Source organism: Adiantum capillus-veneris, chromosome 2, assembly GCF_014529385.1.
Source record: "Adiantum capillus-veneris isolate H3 chromosome 2, ASM1452938v2, whole genome shotgun sequence".
NCBI classification, from domain to species: Eukaryota; Viridiplantae; Streptophyta; class Polypodiopsida; order Polypodiales; family Pteridaceae; genus Adiantum; species Adiantum capillus-veneris.
In genome coordinates this window covers 38,411,906-38,431,993 of record NC_140932.1, presented here as the reverse complement: position 1 = coordinate 38,431,993, position 20,088 = coordinate 38,411,906, and positions in this window count along the sequence as shown.

Sequence of the window (20,088 nt, the reverse complement as noted above, 5' to 3'; positions counted from 1 at the left end):
TTTCAAAATTGGAGCATGTTTTTTATCATCATGTTTTTATTACTTTTGGAACAGCAAATCCTCAATGTGAGGTCGCCATGGTGTATTCAGCGCATAGAATTTTTGAAAAAATGTCTATTAAATGGAGGAACCAATTAAAAAAAAACCTTAAAATAGCTTGTAGGTTACGTAGTATTCATTATTTTGCAAGCTGTACATTGTTCTGGACTAGTTGAGGACTTAACGGTTATGATGGTCTGATCTCCATCTCTCTCTCTCTCTCTCTCTCTCTCTCTCTCCCTTTATTTTTCTCCTCTTTTCTTCTTTATATTTTTCTTTTTCTCCCTCTCTATTCTATCTTTAGTTTCACTTGTTTCCTTCTACTCTCTCTCTCTCTCTCTCTCTCTCTCTCTCTCTCTCTCTCTCTCTCTCTCTCTCTCTCTCTCTCTCTCTCTCTCTCTCTCTCACTCACTCTCTCTCTCACTCACACACACACACACACATACATTTTCAGCCATAACTTAAACCTACACACTTTCCTCTCCCAGCCACAGTGTGGGCTCTCCAATGCGACTCTCATCACCACAATTTTGGAGCATTGAGAGTCACTCATCAATCATACACATACTACATCACATGTAACTTTGGTCCCATAGGTCATATTTGACCTCCGGGGACGATAATAATCTCTCTCTCTCTCTCTCTCTCTCTCTCTCTCTCTCTCTCTCTCTCTCTCTCTCTCTCTCTCTCTCTCTCTCTCTCTCTCTCTCTCTCTCTCTCTCTCTCTCTCTCTCTCTCTCTCGTTATAGTCTAGTTTTATATGTCCTACTTGGGTTAAAATCCGCGGTTAACATGTGTGACCCCCATAATAACCATTGATGTTTGTTACCATTATCTGACAAGATGTTAATAATCAAGTGAATGATGAGACCCCAGATCTACCCTCTGTGATCAAATCTCCCAAAGATATCATTGACCCAACACTGCAAAAACGAATGTTTCTACCCAATGGGAAACCTAGGCAGAGCGCAATAAGAGATTTCCCAAAAGGTTGTGGTTTGAATCAAGCCAAATCTGCTAACCAATCATGATATGAAGAAAATGTGCTTCCTCTACCCGCCCTTATGCATGAACTTACTACCCGTAAATCTCTACCTAGGAAAAGCCAAGAAATTTACCAAAAGCCCTTATATAGAATGAGGGAGAGTGTGAGAGATTTCTGGTGATGTGTGACAACAATATAACAAGCGGGAAAAGCCGCTTGGATGCCTATCACCCATTCCCGGAGTGTCCGTTCTTACTAACAATCGGTAATTTGTAATTCAAAATGGATGAATTAAATGATTGTATTTGAGAGTTGTACTTGAATTTGTTACCATATACATGTGGTAGTGATGTGTGTGAACACACTAGTACCGCCGACGCATTTTTTCCCTCTTTACGAGGTGTTTTCCATCGTGCATTGTATACACGCCCATCACTCTAGGGCTATCTATCTTTCCATTACACGCTAAGTAACACTCTCTATTGTGTGCCTTGAGCTTCCTTCGTCTTCTCCAAGTTGTGTGTGTTTCTCTGCAACCCTAATTCCAACAATTGGTATCAGAGCAGGTTGCATCCTCCCAGGCTTAGTCACCAGCTGCTCTAGTACACGCCTGCTCTCTTTCTCCGATTTCAGTGAGCTTTGGCGAGCGTTCGCAGGTCGACAAATGATATGTTTTCGATTTTGGATTTGGGCTCATTTCGACCTCCGTTTCCACTACACGCAGTACTGCACAGGCTATTCCGTCATTTTGTGCAGAATTTCTGTTACTACCATTTTCTGCATAACAGGTGCCCTATAGTCTTCTATGGTTTGTGCTATATAGCTCGTGTTGTTCCCGCTCTGTTTCTCCTATTTTTGGGCAATTTTCAGATTAGGTGCAACATTTACCATGGCTGACAACAACAACACAGATGTGTTCAAGATGTTTGCTGCTGAGGACAGGTTGGATGGGGACAACTACCCTATGTGGGCTTATATGATGCAACATGTTCTTGTGTCAAAGGGTGTCTGGAACATTGTGCAGGGCACTGATGTACGTCCTGGTTCTGAGGATATAGGCGATGTTGAGGATGTTGCAGGTCTTGCTGCAAGGATTGTTGCTGTTAGAGTTGTTTTGCCTACGGTAGAACAAGCTCGTTGGGATGTTAAGGATGCGCAAATTCATGCATTGATTGCGTTGTCTGTGAAGCGCACCATTGTTCCTCACCTTGGGATATTTTAGTAGGTCTTTATGCAAGCCGCAATGAGGCTAAAATTGCTTTGCTGCGTAAAGAGCTGGAGTCGAAGATTATGCATGAGGAAGATGATATGGACACTTTCCTTGCTAGTGTCAAGGATAACAATGAGCAACTTATTTTTGCAGGTGAAGTCATTTCAGATAGTTCCCTTGTGCAGACTGTTCTTGATGCCTTACTAGATTCCTACCAGACTTTTGCTAGTACTTGGAGACTGATGACCCAAGGAAATCCTGAAGTTGTCAAGTTTGATGCATTATGCACATTGTTGTTGCAAGAGTCACTTTCTAGAAAAACAGGACTAGGCAGCGTTCAGTTGAACAGGCTTTTATTGCTTCTCAAAGAAAGGGTGGTCACAGGAATGCAACCACTTTCTTATGGTTCTGCTACGAGTGGAAAAAATTCTGTTCCTAATGCTTCTACTGGTAGCAATTCATTTGGAAATTCTGGTGATAAGGGCAAAAAGAAGATGCGTTGCCATTATTGTAAAGCTAATGATCACGTGATCAAGTTGTGTTTTAAGTTGAAGTCAAAAGAGGCTAAGAAGAAAGAGGGTGGTTCCACTGCAAATGCTGGTTCCACTACAAATGCAGCCATTGTTGAGTCTTCTATGCGAGGAGACTGTAATGCTGATGTTGATGCAGAATGGGCTTTTAGCGCAGAGTGCACTTACAATCCTGTTGTCCATGATGCATGCCTGTCAGTTGTTGTAGATTCACATGTGTGGTATTTCAATAGTGGTGCTACAAAGCACATTACCTCACATCGTGAATTGTTTACCTCTCTCGAGTCTGTCCCTCATGGGAATTCAGTCACTTGTGCCAACAATGCCTCTTATCCAGTTTAGGGAGTTGGAAAGATTGTGCTTACTGCTGCTGCTAATGGCAGTTCTTTCACACTTGTTGATGCACTTTATGTACCTGGGATCAAGAAGAATCTCTTGTCTGTATCCACACTTGCTAGAATTGGACTTGTAGTCAAATTTGTGGATGATAGATGTATAGTTCATGATCTCAGTTTTGATGATGAAATTGTTGTATCAGGCCTTTTGTGCCGTGGGCTGTATAAGCTCACTTTGTATGAAAAGTGTGGACAAAATTTTTCAAATGCTGTTGCAGATTCAAGGGCTATTTCAAATGTAAAACTTTGGCATGCACGTTTTGGTCATCTGAATTTTGCCAGTTTGCTGCGTTTGTAGAAATCTGATATGTTTGCTTCTTTGCCGCCTCTTGAAGCACCTATCAAACATGTTTGTAAAGGCTGTATTTTGAGTAAGATGCAGCATTCTAAGTTTCCAAAGGATGGTTCAGTTCCGGCCACATGCAGGTTGCAGCTTGTGCATAGTGATGTTTGTGGGCCCATGCAAACTCTGTCCTCGGGCAATTACCTGTACTTCGTGACTTTCATTGATGATTACTCCAGGCATGCATGGGTATTTTCGCTTAAAGAGAAGTTCGAAGTTTTTATGTGCTTCAAACAATTTCTGGCTATGGCTGAAAATGTCTCGAAATGTACTTGTCTGTATCTGCACTTGCTAGACTTGGACTTGTAGTCAAATTTGTGGATGACAGATGTACAGTTCATGATCTCAATTTTGGTGATGAAATTGTTGCATCTGGCTTCAAACAATTTTTGGCTATGACTGAAAATGTCTCGAAATGTACAATGGGCACCCACCGTTCCAATCGAGGGGGGGAGTATATGTCTCATGAATTTAATGCATTTCTGGCTAGTCGTGGGATAAAACACCAATGTACAGTGCCTTATACACCTCAGCAAAATGGTGTTGCTGAGAGGGAAAACAGGTCACTCACGGAAATGGCACGATGTATGGTCAAAATTCAAGCTTTGTCGCATTCTTTCTGGCTTGAGGCCATCATGCGTGCCACTTATGTACTTAACAGGTGTTCTACGAAAGCTTTGCAGTCTATCACTCCATATGAAGCATGGCATGATAGAAAGCCTTCTATTGCGCACATGTGTGTTTTTGGTTGTTTGGCATATGCCTTGGTTATAGTGTTGAAAGAAAAGGTTACAGGTTGTATCATCCGCAAACAAAACGTATTCTAGTTTCTCGGGATGTAGTGTTTGTGGAAGATTCTGTTCAGTCCTTGTTGTCATGTACTAGAGATAGTAATCTAAGCTCACAGGATATTTATGACACTTTGTTGCCTCTTTTCAATGGTAGAAATACAAATGTAAGTTCCAATGAGGCAAATGTATAGCCTATGGGGGTTTCTGAAAATGTTCTAGATCAGCCTATTAGTAATGCAGATGTACATGATGTACTTGATGAGGAAAGGGATGAAAATGAGCAGGCTAGAGGTATGCCAAAATGGTTGGTGCACACTTTGTGTGACAGTAAATTGGATGCACCTTTGTCTAGTCGTACTCGTTCAGGCTCTCGCCATGCATCTTATGCTTGAGATTGTTATGCTTTGGCTGTGTCTAGTTTACATGATGTTGAGGAGCCTCTGTCTTTTGATGAAGCACAGAATTCAGAAAATTGGATGGCTGTCATGCAGTCAAAATATGATGCACTTATAGAAAATGACACATGGAATTTATGTGATTTGCCTCCTGGAAAAAAGTCCATTGGCACAAAGTGGGTTTACAAGTTGAAACGGAATCCAGATGGTGAGATCAATCGCCATAAGGCTCGACTTGTTGCAAAGGGTTATGCACATCACAAAGGCATACATTATGAAGAGACTTTTGCTCCCACTTGTCCTATGACTAGTGTGCATTTTCTATGTGCATTGGTAGCTCATTTTGGTTGGGATGTACATCAATCAGACATTGTTACTGCTTTCTTGAATGGTGACATATTTGAGGAAGTTTATGTAACCCAACCTCGCGGTTTTGTCATAAAAGGACAAGAGGACAACGTGTGCGGATGTGAGAAGGCTTTGTATGGGTTGAAGCAATCTCCTCGTGCTTGGTATGAGAAAGCTGATACTCATTTGGTCAAATAAGGCTTTCGTAACAGTCCAACAGAAAGCACATTGTATGTAAAGCGTGAGGGTGATGTACTTCTCATTGTGGTTCTTTATGTTGATGATTTGCTGATCACTGGACCAAATGAGAGACATATTGCTGAATTTAAGGCTGATTTGAATGCTACTTTAAAGATGAAAGATTTGGGGCTGTTGCATCATTACTTGGGTATACAGTTTAAGTAGTGTGATGGTGGTATTGCCTTGTGTCAGAAAAGTTACATAGAGACATTGCTTTGTACGTTTGGACTTGAGGATTGCAAACCTATTGCCACTCCCATGGAAACAGGTTTGAAGTTGAGTCTACATGATGGTGGCGATCCTGCTGATGTCACTCTTTATCAAACTGTTGTTGTCTGCCTCGTTTATGTATGCAACACGAGGCCAGATATTCAGTTTACAGTCTCACAGGTCATCAGATTTATGCATAGCCCAGGGTCTAAGCATTGGCAGGTTGTCAAGAGGATTTTTCGCTACCTTAGTGGCACTTTACATCTTGGCTTGTTTTATCCCAAGGGGGGATCATTGCCGCCAGACTTACATGCTTTTTCGGACTCAGATTGGGTTGGTTGTTTTGACATGCGAGTGTCCACAAGTGGTTTTTGTTTCATGCTTGGCAGTTTATGTATATCATGATTGAGCAAGAAGCAACCTACTATGGCCACTTCGAGTTGTGAGGCTGAGTACAGGGCAGTCTTCACAGCTACTGTTGAGTGTGTATGGCTTAGACGCCTTATGGCTGATTTGGGTGTTGGACAGGAGACTGCCAACACTATCTACACTGACAGTCAGAGCGCATTGGCAGTTGCGAGGAACCTAGTTTTTCATGCTCGCACAGAGCAGATTGAGGTGCATTACCACTATGTCAGGGAGAGGCTCTCAGCAGGAGAGATCAGCTTGGCTTATGTGCCAACACAGGACAACCTTGCAGATCTTTCACAAAGGCATTGTCTCGTGAGAATCTTGAAGCTGTCCGCAAAGCTCTGGGCTTACTCCCCTTTGTGGACTGATCATGTCCTTAGGGCATGACACTTCCCTTTACTCATGTGCCAGCTCTCGTTCACCGCATCACTCCAGGGGGGATTTTTCACCATATACATGTGATAGTGATGTGTGTGAACACACTAGGACTGCTGAGGCATTTTTTCCCTCTTTAGGAGGTTTTTTCCCCTGTGCATTGTATATACGCCCATCACTCTAGGGCTATCTATCTTTCCATTACACACTAAGTAACACTCTCTATTGTGTGCCTTGAGCTTCCTTCGTCTTCTCCAAGCTGTGTGTGTTTCTCTGTCACCCTAATTCCAACAGAATTTTGTAATTAAAAACCCAGAAATATGGTTCATAATTGAGGGGCTTTTTATATTATTCTCTCTCTCTCTCTCTCTCTCTCTCTCTCTCTCTCTCTCTCTCTCTCTCTCTCTCTCTCTCTCTCTCTCTCTCTCTCTCTCTCTCTCTCTCTCTCTCTCTCTCTCTCTCTCTCTCTCTCTCTCGTTATAGTCTAGTGTTATATGTCCTACTTGGGTTAAAATCTGCGGTTAACATGTGTGACCCCCATAATAACCATTGATGTTTGTTACCATTATCTGACAAGATGTTAATAATCAAGTGAATGATGAGACCCCAGATCTACCCTATGTGATCAAATCTCCCAAAGATATCATTGACCCAACACTGCAAAGACGAATGTTTCTACCCAATGGGAAACCTAGGCAGAGCGCAATAAGAGATTTCCCAAAAGGTTGTGGTTCGAATCAAGCCAAATCTGCTAACCAATCATGATATGAAGAAAATGTGCTTCCTCTACCCGCCCTTATGCATGAACTTACTACCCGTAAATCTCTACCTAGGAAAAGCCAAGAAATTTACCAAAAGCCCTTATATAGAATGAGGGAGAGTGTGAGAGATTTCTGGTGATGTGTGACAACAATATAACAAGCGGGAAAAGCCGCTTGGATGCCTATCACCCATTCTCGGAGTGTCCGTTCTTACTAACAATCGGTAATGGTTGGTTGAGAGGTATAGGGTTTTTCCCTTCACAAAGCTAGGAGTGTCTCATCCGGTCCCCCCCCCCCCCCCCCCCCCCCCCCAGGTGGTTTGTAATTCAAAATGGATGCATTAAATGATTGTATTTGAGAGTTGTACTTGAATTTTGTAATTAAAAAACCTAAAATATGGTTCATAGTTGAGGGGTTTTTTATGTTATTCTCTCTCTCTCTCTCTCTCTCTCTCTCTCTCTCTCTCTCTCTCTCTCTCTCTCTCTCTCTCTCTCTCTCTCTCTCTCTCTCTCTCATTGCATAGCTCCATGTCTGTAGCAGAGCTGCACATTCCTCTGTGAGCTACCCAACCATTGGTATTGCTTACGCCTTTCCCCAAGCTCATGTCACTATCCTCTGTCCGTTTCCATGCTTAGGACTCCCCTGCCAAGTCCTTTTGATTTTGTCAGTCCTCATCCTCTAACTAAAAGTGTGTGTGTGTTTGTGTGTGTGTGTGTGTGTGTGAGAGAGAGAGAGAGAGTTAAGTAGTTGATGTAGTTTCTCCATGTGTATTGATGTGTGTCACTCCCAGCTAATCCTCAACCCCGCTCCAGCTCCATCTTCTCCTCCTTGTTTTGATCCACAAATTGAAACATGATCAGCAAACATGCTTGAGTGGCTTAGATAAGTGTTGATATACACGGGATGGCTAGGATTCTTATCTACAAGACCATAGAGGAGCGTGTAACTGTGAGTTGTGGGGTTGATATAGCAAGTGGGTGTTGTGAGCAAGACCTCTGTGAGAGTGGTTTTTGGTGACCCTTGTGTTGTCATCACCCAACCTGAATTGGTAGAATCTTGTACCCTCTGATTTGGGAATCACCTCACAACTTCCCTTGTAGCCATGACCGTGGCCTGTGTCCACGAATTTTCCATCTTCACTCTTGCCTTGCCCACACACTGTTTGTAGTAGATAAGGGCTCAACTGAAGTGGGGTAGCTTGAGGCTATATATTCTAGGTGGGTTTCTTACTCTCCACATCACCTCCCGCCAGCAAGAAGTTACAAATAGGCTTAAAATATCCATTGAACATGCACCTATTTTAGAAAGCCACTATATCCATTAAATGTCATGAGTCTGTGTGCACACACGGATTGGGATTCAGACACTTGAATTCAAACTTGCTCTCTCTCTCTCTCTCTCTCTCTCTCTCTCTCTCTCCCCCCCCCCCCCCCCCCCCCCCCCCAGGGCGGTGCACAAATCATCGCAAATCAAGAACCGTAAATAGACAGTTACTGCATATCCCAAACTTCTTGAGTGCGATGAGAGTGCCCGCACTTCTTGCCCTAATTACATTCTAGAAAGCTCAAAAACATTCTCTAGAGCCAAACGAGGCCACCAAGAACCATATCCAAGGCTACGATACCCTATCCGGGCATGTACATGTGCCCGACTGCTGGCACGAACCTGACTACTCATAATGTGTACATGCTACATCTTTTTAAAAACTTTAAACCACTTTTCAAAGCTCCCAAATACATGTATTTACAACTTTTGGTACATATGACCATGTATATACACGCTAATTTGTACACGTCGAAAGCAATCTATCAGCGCCGCCCGACTGTGTAACTTAAAGATTTACATCAAGCATTACTCTCATTGTGTTGTGTGTGGTAGGAAACAACAAAAAGGGAGTGCATGTAGCAGTGGGTTTTGTAGTTGTTCTATGGTGATTATTTTTTTGCATGACATTCCACCATTGGTGTGGTTGGGAGTTCTATTGCTTTAGTTTGCACGCTCCATAGGCAGCTTGCTTGTTGTGTTTTCTTGCATGGGTAGGTAGGGGGTGTGGCTTGCATGCAATGGTGGATGATGGGATATACTTTGGAGTGTTGTGTGTTTTATACACACAAGGAGGCAGTTTGGGTGTCGCCACTCGCAATTGAGGGTTATGGGGTCAAAAATATACATGCAAAGATATCAAGGGCAATGCATGTGGATCAATTTCTTGCGGTCAAGAGATAGCCTAATAAAAAATTTCCACGGCTCGAAGCTGTGTGGTGGGTTGGGCGTGGGTGCTGCAGTTTGCTGCAATTGCCCATGCGCACTGGAGTAATTTTTGTGGTGTGCCGTGGGGTGTATAATGGCAAAATGTAGTGGGGTGTCAAGAGTTATTGTTACTGACACGGTGCATGCGATGCTATCAGTGGTTGTTGACACTGCTATAGGTCCCTACTACATAGGACAAATTTCCAATCAACAAAAAAATATTGTATCAAGCGTTGGTCACATTGCATAACAGCTTTGAGTTGTAGCACACCACATGTGGGACACATAGGTATGGAATCTTTGACATCTACATCCCCCATACTTATTGCAACCTGTGCAAAAATAAGAAGGTTGTATCTACCCAATTATGATTCCATTCAGTGCTGCTCTTTCAGCATCATACCATTACCTCTGCTTAAGCATTGTTCCTCCTTTCACTTAGCCTTATCCTTTGCAAATTCTTTGATTTTTATTCTTGGGTTATGTTCGTACGTAGTTAAAACCTTCTCGTCATCTTCTCCCAAGGGGTCTCGGGGTTGCTTCGTGTGCGCTCATGAGCACAGATAAGTTATGTTTGTTTCCAATCCTCTAATGGTCATTCCCTTCAATGAAAACTTATGCGATAGTTGATGACCTAATCCTATTTTTTAGCACAAAACTCCCATGTGTGATATGGGCCCTCATGAGCCAATCAAGAGGGAGCTCACCTTCAATAATTATGGATTGAGTAACTCCAATGTTGCTCTTTTTTTTTCAAGCTCCATAATACTTGATTTTGTCGCATCGACCAACCTCTATTGGATTTGCTTGTATGTTGTTAAGAAAAACGTCTTCTTTCTTATGAGTATACTATATCATGTCTATCCTCTCCTTCTTCAAGGCATACAAAGAGATTCTCCCACGATTGGGATTATTCCTACAATATTAAAACCTATCTTATAATTCATATTCTTCTCTTTCTCCTTTTCTTTAGAATCCATTAAAGAATCTTTGGCTTCTCCACCATGCACGTATTATCAATGCCTGCATGTTATCTATGCCTATTGCAAGTAGCAATCTATGCTTCTTCAAAGGATTAAATACAAAGAATATACTTATCCTTTGGGAATGCATCTCTTCCTATAAGCTACATAAACTTTACGATATGCAGAGAACACTCATTACAAATAATTTTAAAGTGAAAATTTAACAAGAATTCATCTTAACTATGGTCAATCAAATCACATAATATAACTTCTAAAAAGAACATTTTTGATCTTTGTAGAGCAATTGTTGAGTGCACGAGGTAGTGTGCTACAGAGGTTATTTGAGCAGAGGTGGAGTATAGCAAGCTATTATAATTGACTGTATTTTGGGATTATGGGGCTTCCCATGGTGGGGATAATGGAGTTGTCCATTTGAGAGAGCAGGGTACAATTTGAGAGAGCATGCAATATGCTAGTGAAAGAGGCCATGAATGTGGGCTTGGTCTAGTGGCATTAATCCCATGCCATTGCAAGTAGCAACTGAGGAGATTTTAAAGACCTCATCTTACTTACTTTTGTTCATATTGCAGCTTGAGCTGCAACATCCCATGGTCCAAAGCTAGGGAGCACGAACAATTGGCAATTGATGCTCTTCGACGATGTAACAATGATACTATTGACTCTGGAAATAGTGGAAAGGTAGTACATGATGAGCTATTGCCCCAGCTACTCAATAGCTTACCTATATTGTATATAGGTTTTTGTTGACAAGCTCATGTTGCCATTGTAGAATGGCTTCATGAAGAATTGGTAGAACTTAGAAGGTCTTGAGCATGGAGACAACTAAAGACAGAGAGAGATCCCTGCAAACTTAGGCAAAGCTAGTCGTGGGAAGTTGTATTAGTGAGAAACAATATATAGGTAGCTTCGATAGAAAGAATCCCTGTAGCAACTAGCAAGTTAAGAGGTGAGTGGAGCCAACTACGACAAACTAGGGGATGGAGCCATGCCCTTCTAGGCAAGTAATGAATGTCAAGAGTATCCAGTGCACTCATGAAGCTTGTCATGCACTCTTGTATACGCAATGGATAGGGGGTTGAATCTAGTGTTCATGGTGCCATGAACACTGGAGATAGCCTGCATGTCAAAATTTAGGATGACATAACCTTTGAGGAGAAAGAGAGGGAGAGAGAGTGAGAGAGAAGAGAAGAAGAACAACAAGAAGAAGAAACACCAGCCATATATATAACACTGGCAAACCAAACATGGGGGCCTTTTTGATAGCAATAGGGATCCATGGTCAGCTACATTTCCTATGCTAGAAACTGCTCTTTATTGATTTGAAAGTGTCCCAAAGAGCCAAAAATCACAACTATCCACTCACGAACAATTTTAATGCAAGGTCTCTATGTGGGAACTTGGAAGATAGGAATCCTACAAAGAAATTTTGGAGAGATCAAATCTTCAACAACTACTATGTAGACTGCAACAATTGTGTATAATAACCTGGTCGCGTGAGGCTACCAAGCAGCAAGCATGCCTAGTCAGTTGGTTGCCATGCGCCAAATGATTACCTGCAAAGAGCAAGTCAACTTCTCAAGCAGAAGGCATTCAAAAGGAGGGAGCTCAACGAACGGGGTGGCTGCTTTGATTTACTGAGAATCCCACTTCTTTTGAGGCCGTTATTTTGTATCTTGTAGATTATGAGGTCAAAACACGGCTTAGGAAGTGTCTTAATTGCTTTTTCTCTCTCTACTTTACCTGTTGTTGGTAATAGGGTTGATGAGTAGGCTCCTGCACTCACGCGACCAAGCTCTAAATCAAATCCTAATTAGCTACTTGACTGGTGTAAAGTTTTAGTTTTTGGTGTGCCCAAAGGGATAAGGCCATAGTAATATGTTCCCTTTTTCGTAATGAAAAAGGAGATTGTTTCTATACAAAAAGAATAATTTTTTGATTGAAGGGGAAGGTCTAGTTGCTCATGAAGCACTTGTTGAATCTACATCCCATACTTCAGGAGCATTCACATCTTCTACATGTCCCCATATCACAGAGGTAATGGCTGTGGATGAAAGCCTAAACCCCCCATCACTACAAGAGGTTATGTGCTCTTGTGACGCTCTTAGCGACGGAAATACACTGGGTTTTTATAACCCCCGGCGTCGCTATAACCGTCGCTAAAAGCGTCGCTACGAGAGCGTCGCTATATGCGTCGCTATAGCCGTCGCTATATAGCGTCGCTCATAGCGACGCCTATAGCGACGCTTATAGCGACGCTCTCACAGAAGAGTATAGCGAAGCATATAGCGACGCTACAGAGCCATAAATAGCGACGCTTATAGCGACGCCTGAGAGAATATTTTTTTGGTGGCAGGGCATTGAATGCCCTGCCACCCATCAACCATATTGTACTTGATTCACTTTTTAAAAAAAGTGCAAAGGTAAATAATAGACCCAAAATAGTCACCCACAAGACGCATTGTTTGCAAAATTGACAATTGTACACATCATAGACAAACTGAATTGATTGGCAAATGTAATAATGACAATTGTACAACATCATAGGCATAAAGAATTGATTGGCAAAAGGAATTGCGGTGACAAATGTAATAATATACATGGTTCAAAAAGACGTATAAAATCCGTCTCATGATACATAAGCTATGAGAAACCCTAAACTAATGCTATCTAGCTACGGCTAAACTGACGTCGTCTAATCAGACGTCTCATCGCGTCCAAGCGGCGTATCTGTCGGATTCTGCAAAAAAAGACAATAAGACAGTTTTCAGTAAGTATAAACATATAACGACATTTATAAAACAATACAAAAAATAAAAAAGAGTAAACCCTAATACTAACCATGCCGCCGCGAGAACTGAGAATGTCCATCAGGGCGTTTAAGCCCTTCCTGCCTGCGTACTCGCGCTCGTACGGTGTGGGATCACGTCCTGTCATCGACCACTGTCAAAACATACAAAGATTTCATTATGTTAGAACTAAAAAACTCATAAACCCTAAACTATCGAACATGCATAAAGAGCAATGTGAAAAGACTTACAAAATCGGCCTCAAATGATGCCCATCCACCGCTCCCCAAGTGGTGCGAGCTCCCTGCCTCTACTCGCGCTCTGGCTGCATCCTTTTGTTGCTTCCACTTGTCGGGATTCTCGCGCGCTGCTTTCTTCGCATTCTTCCAATCTTCTTTGGCCAGCCAATCTGGCCTATTCCACCCATTCTTGATTGCTTTTTGCACTTCGGAACGCTTGTGTTTGCAGTATTCGCGCATTCGAATCTTCATCAGGTCTTCATTGAAGCGCTGATCCCGTGTTGGAACGGGAAACTCATCATGAAGTATGCTGATGACTCTGTTTTTTAAATCACTTGGTACTTCACTCCATTTGTTTAGTATATAGTGTCTAAACAGCTGAGAGCAAAGACCACGCATGCGCGAGATCACCTTCTTGCCGTCATCATCCATGATGATGCCGCCGCTGATGTCGACGGAGTAAGGCAAGCCCTCTGGCCGGTGACGCGTGAACCTGGGTGTCCCGGCAGGGGTCTCTAGCGGCGTGTCGATGGGGGTACGGACGTCAGGTGTCTCCACCGGCGTCTGGGCCCCGAAGCGAGGAGTGTCGAGTGGGGTGGCTCCTGGCGGAGTAGGTAGAGGTGTGTAGCTTCTAGGAACAGTCAGCCGTGCAAAACTTGGCGTAGACGGCGATGCTGTGGCTGGTGTGGGGGCGGGCAAAGAAGGGGAGGGTAAAGAGCCTCGTCGAACACGAGGCGGTGTGGAGGCATCGGTGGCGGAATCCCCACAACAACCGCCACCGCCACCACTAGAGCGCCGGTGTCTAGACGAGTGTGACGCTCGTCTCGTCGACGCCGAAGCTTCGGAGCGCGCCGAATGCTCCGAAAGAGAGGGAGATGCGGATGGTGTAGGAACGCGCGATGATGCGCCAGAGCGATGACGCTCCACGTACCACTGTCTCTGCTGCGGTGACAAAGAAGAAAGAAACTCCTCATCATCCATACCTGCATTAAACACACGAATATTTAAACTTAATATTGAATGAATAGAGTAGACAATGACGCAAAGACCATTAAATACAATGACGTAATGACGCATATAAATACAATGACGCAATGAATCGAGTGGTAGAAGAGGCAAGTCGAAAACTCAGAATTTTCAATCAAAAGATGTGAGCGCGAGTAGAAAAGAGCGTTACACACCATGGAAGCTACTTAGAGAGCTAGAGCTTTTACAGCACGGAGCAAAATTGTTCAAATACAATATTTGTGGCTTTAAGAGATCTCTCTCTCATCCTCGCATAACTCAGCATAACTTCCTATATCTATATAGAGCTCTCCGTTTAAACACATATCCTCTGTTTCATTTTGTAGCTCCTCTGCATGCACCCCATATAGAGTAGTAGCATCTTGATGCTCGTCTGGCACCACCGCAGCGGCTTCTGATTGAGCATCTTCTCTGATCTCCTCCATTGATGTCGTTGTGATTGGCACATGGTAGCCTTCATACGTCCTTGCACTACGAGGGGCTAACTCTATGACGTACCACCAGTTTGATGTAGACTTTGTAGGATGAAATACTACCTGCCAGAGCCACATAACTTACATGAGAGCTTTCAAGCACATAACTTGTAAAAGGGGGATGTTAACTATTTATATACTTACTTGTTCACAATGCTCAGGTAGTACGAAAGTGTCTCTTAGGTCAGTCCATTTCTTAGTAGAATCCACCTCAAGAAAACCAGACTCTCCTCTACGCACAGTAGCGTTTCGACCCTCCATGATTATCTTGAACCATTGCACGTCGAACAAGTCGACAAAAAATCCTCTGTAATCGATCCTCAAAATCTCTTGCAGCGTGCCGAAGTAAGTGAGTTCCGCCACCACGGGATCTGCATCAGAGGAACGTCGTCGACTAGACTGTTCAAATTTTGCCATGATTCCACAATCTTGAGTAAAACGCTTTTTGTCGATTCGTTCCACCCTAAAATGTCGACCTTTACACCATGCTGCTGTGTATGACTTATACTACAACGAACAAAGATTATGAGTGGCCGTTCAAACGTTTATAAATAAAGTCACTTGCTAGTCGTACATTGCAAACTTACCTTGGTCGCGCAACCCCGAGAGTACTCCCACTCTTCTTCAGTCACTTCGTCACCGCATTGTTGTGCGCTTTTCAATTGGTTGTGCAACCATCTTAAGCTCATGAAGGTTGGTAGGCTCTCCAGAACCGCTGGATAGTGCATCGGTGGTCGTCTTCCCCGTCTCCACTCGATTCGTGCCCTTTGTCGCTCTTGCTTTGCATCCTCATATTGTGAAATCCACTTTTGCATCACTGGATTGTGAAGCATGCAAAATCGGTTGATTTTAGCCTCTAGATCTTCCGTCATCTTCTTCTCAACACCGAGATTGCACATGACAATCCCAGATATGCGCTCATCATCTATGGTTCGCCATAGCGTGTCCCGGGATTTATCAAATCCGTTTGTAGATTGTGTTACGGATGTCGAGAGACAAACATCCCTCAATGGCAACCGGTAAAATAAACTGTAAAGTATGTGCAGCAATGATATTAAAGTCCACATTTTATGCAATGATATTAAAGTCCACTATGAACGTACCTGACACATTTTATGCCAATCGTGTGACTTCAAACCGGTAAGCTTTCCTTCTTTGGTAAAACACGTTCGGAGCGAGTGCATTACGCCAGTGGGGGTCCGCAAAGATCGAATGGCCTCTTTTACTTTGCGTTCTTGGGCTCCTGTGAAAATCCATGGTGCTTTAGGAAGTTTTATCGATCCATCAGACGCTGTTTGCGGCCAATATTGCTCCATACGATCCACATTTCTAAGGTCAACTCTGGCTCCCAAAGTATCTTTCTTGCCGGTCAAATGGTCCCATAGTAGATTACCCACATTCTTGAATATGTGCATTGGATCGAGCAAGTGATTGATCACGAGTCGAGGCCAGTATGGTAACTCGTACCATAGAGATAGTCTCTTCATCCCTGGAGGCAATCCGTCATCGCACATCTCCTTCTGCTCTAACCATGCTTGTGCAGACATCCTTGGTGGCTCTCTTCCCAAAAAGCCGTCGCGTAACACATGATTCTCCGGAAGATACGCTTGATGACCTTCGTAGATTTGCTTCTTCAGTGAGGGTGCCCTACGTGCATTCAGTCTAGGTCCACATGTGACACATGCTCTGTATCCGCTTGTTTGAAGCCCTGCATGTATACACATGATAATAGATCAACTATGGGGAAAAACAAGATTTACAGTGTCTGAGAGAGGAGTGTCAATAGATCACCTGAGCATTCTGTTAGCCCGGGATAGTCATGCATGGTCCACATTAGAATACCTCTGATCAAAGCATTCCGTCGTCCTGTGTGTCGGCTCATATCCACCACCTCTATGCCAATCCACAATTGTTGTAGCTCTTCCAATAGTGGACGAAGATACACATCCATATTCCCCACTTTATATCGCCCTGGCACAATCAAGCTTAGCCATAGGTGCCCCTTCTTCGTAGTCAACCACGGGGGAATGTTGTAGTTGACGATGACAACGGGCCATACACTGTAAGATGTTGATCTTTGACCAAATGGATTTACGCCATCCATAGCCAGGCCTAAGCGCAAATTTCGAGCTTCCCTGGCAAAATCCGACCATGTTCCATCTATATGTTTCCAGGCTGCGCAATCTGCAGGAATTCGTAGCACACCATCCGAAGATTTATTCTCCTCATGCCATGATGCTAGGGCGGCCATGGACTTACATTCGAAGAAATGCTTGATGCGAGGAAGCAAAGGAAAATGTCGCAAAACCTTTTGTGGAATTTTTGTCCCGTGGAGATCTACTCGATATCTTTCGGAATCACATTTCGGACACTTCTCCATGTCTGTGTATTCCCCTCTGAAAAGAATGCAGTCATTAGGACAAGCGTGGATAGAATTGTAATCCATCCCCAAGTTTCGCAAAATCTTTCTTGCTTCATCTCGGGAATCTGGCATCACATTGTCAGCTGGTAGAATGTGCTCTTTCAGCAATCTACACAACATAAAAATATGATACAGTCGTGTAAAAATCTATCAGATCATTATACACCATGAGTTCTATTAAAGTAAACTAATTGTAATAGATCACCTGAAAAGCGCTGTGACGCTAGTGTCACTCCATCCAAACTTTGCCTGCATGTTGAGAAGAACCAGGAGTGCTTTCAATCTAGACATACGTGCTCCATTATACAATGATGTATCGGCTTCACTTTTCATATCATCATAGATAAGCCTTTCTGAATCCATGATCGTCTCGATCATTTCATCAATCTCGGGCTCAAACATTGCCTCGTTGGGAATGTGCTCTGCATGATCATCCCCCGAGCTGTCAGAGGCTACATCTTGTGGCCTCACATATGCTGCTTGACCAAAGCGCCTGCGAATACGTCTATTGGGTTGCAAGATTGCTGCTTGTTGGCCAGCGTCAGAGTCCGACGAGTTATAATTGGCAACAACTCGATCTATAATAGATGGATCAAACTCGCCAAATTCACGAACGTGCTGCAAAGAAACACGTCTTGTCCGTCGCACAGCATGCTTGCATTGATTACAAGGACATAAGACCCTCGTTGAGAGATAGGTGTTTCGGTTGGACGGTCCCACATCCTCGTCGCTACTCATAATGAGGATAAAAAACTTATAACCTAGACAACAAATTTAATATTCTATTGGCATTCTTCGTCTTATCTCTCTCTCTCTCTCTCTCTCTCTCTCTCTCTCTCTCTCTCTCTCTCTCTCTCTCTCTCTCTCTTTACCTCACATTCTCTAGTCATGTCCAATCCCCGCACACCTCGGTCTAGAGGTGCACGGAGATCAGAACCACCGGGTTATAATCTCGTCTTTATTGGTCAATACCTATATTTGTGGGTACAAGAAATCTAGACACCCACGTCTACATGATACTGCATGTAGTGGACAAAATCCCTTTGCCTCTTCTCTAGCTGTAGCACTTCACTTCATCTTAACATCTTTTCACAGTAGATCTTTTCACTGTTCGTCTAACTCTAAACCCTAAACCGTAAGTAATTCTTGCGTGGACTCGATCTAACGTAAATAAGCGTAAATCTAAATAAACGTAAATCTAACTAAAAATAAAGCTAAATCTAATTTAACGTAAGTCTAATGACTAGAGGTTGTCTAGATGGTCATTGTGTCGGGGATGTAGTGACTCTTGCCGCCCTGAAGATCCACCTTCTTCCCTATCTTCTGAAGACATTTCACCAGTACTTTTGGATCGACGGAGCCCACTATGAGTGAAGGCAGCAATACCCTATATTCCATTGAGGGCTTTCTTCACCCGCTTCATGCAGGCATCGCAGTCTATGGAGACCCGCATCTAATCTAATATAACATAAATCTAAATCTAGCTTAAATAAACGTAAATCTAGTTAAAAATAAACCTAAATCTAATTTAATGTAAGTCTACATATAACCTAATCTTTAACGTCTTTTAAGATAGTTTCCTACGACGTTATAACTCTCTTCTTCCTGTGTGTGTGCGCGTGTGTGGATGTGTGTGCCAATAAAAAGAGATAAATGGTATAACCTTTCTATCACCCATGCCAAGTATGATAGATTGATTATGCCATTTCTCTCTTGAATAATAGGTCTTCAGTTCAACTCCTCGTCGGCTAGATCTTTAGGTCTTTTAATTTTAATTAGTTTCCTACGACGCTCCCTTAGTTTCTCTTTCTTTCTCTCTCAATGTGTGTGCGTTTTTTTGGATCGTATGCATGTTTTCTTTCTCTTTTCCTCTCTCAATGTGTGCGTTTTTTGTTTATGCATGTTCTCTCTCTCTTTTCCTCTCTCAATGCGTGCGTTTTTTGTTTATGCATGCTCTCTCTCTCTCTTTTTCTCTCTCAATGTGTGTGTGCATTCTTTGTTTATGTATGTGTGTGCGTTTTTGCACTCTCTCTCGCTCTCTCTCTCTCTCTCTCTCTCTCTCTCTCTCTCTCTCTCTCAAAAACACTATATGTGTGTGTGTATGTGTGTGTGTGTGAGAGAGAGAGAGCGAGGGAGAGAGAAAGAGGGGAAGGGAACATGAGAATGAGGAGAGGGAAGGAGCATACCTGGCTCTCCTTCTTCTCCTCGTGTGTGTGTGTGTGTGTGTGTGTGTGTGTGTGTGTGTGTGTGTGTGTGTAAAAGAAAAAGAGAGAGAGAGAGAGAGAGAGAGAGAGAGAGAGTGAGGGAGAGCGTTACCTGCTCTTTGCTTGAGGGCGCCGAAAAACTCAGATCTGAGATCTGAGTTTTTGGGCGCGCTCGGTTATTTTTTTTACCCCAGCTGGCGTCGCTATGAGCGTCGCTATAAGCGTCGCTATGAGCGTCGCAAATTTCTTTGTAAATTTGCGACGCTCATAGCGACGCTTATAGCGACGCTCATAGCGACGCCGGGAATTTTTTTTTTGAGCGTCGCTGTGTGAGCGTCGCTAATGTGAAGAGCCTCTTGTAGTGCATCCTTCACTTGCTTGGCAAAATTTTAGTTTTTCATTTATACTCTCCCCAAATCGGCAAAGGTTGCTTTGCTGTTGTGAACCGGTTCACAATGGCACATCCAAAATTCAAGGACACAATGTATGCGGCCAAGATTTACAAGTGCATGCTGCACAACATATCTCTCATTCAAATGGCACAAGAAGAGGGCATTGCCATGACTATTTGGCATCGTGGTATGATCCTTGCAAAACCCCTTATGCGTCATAGTCTTAATCCAATGCTTACCTTCATAATGTAGAATGATGGTCACCTAGAGTAGTGGA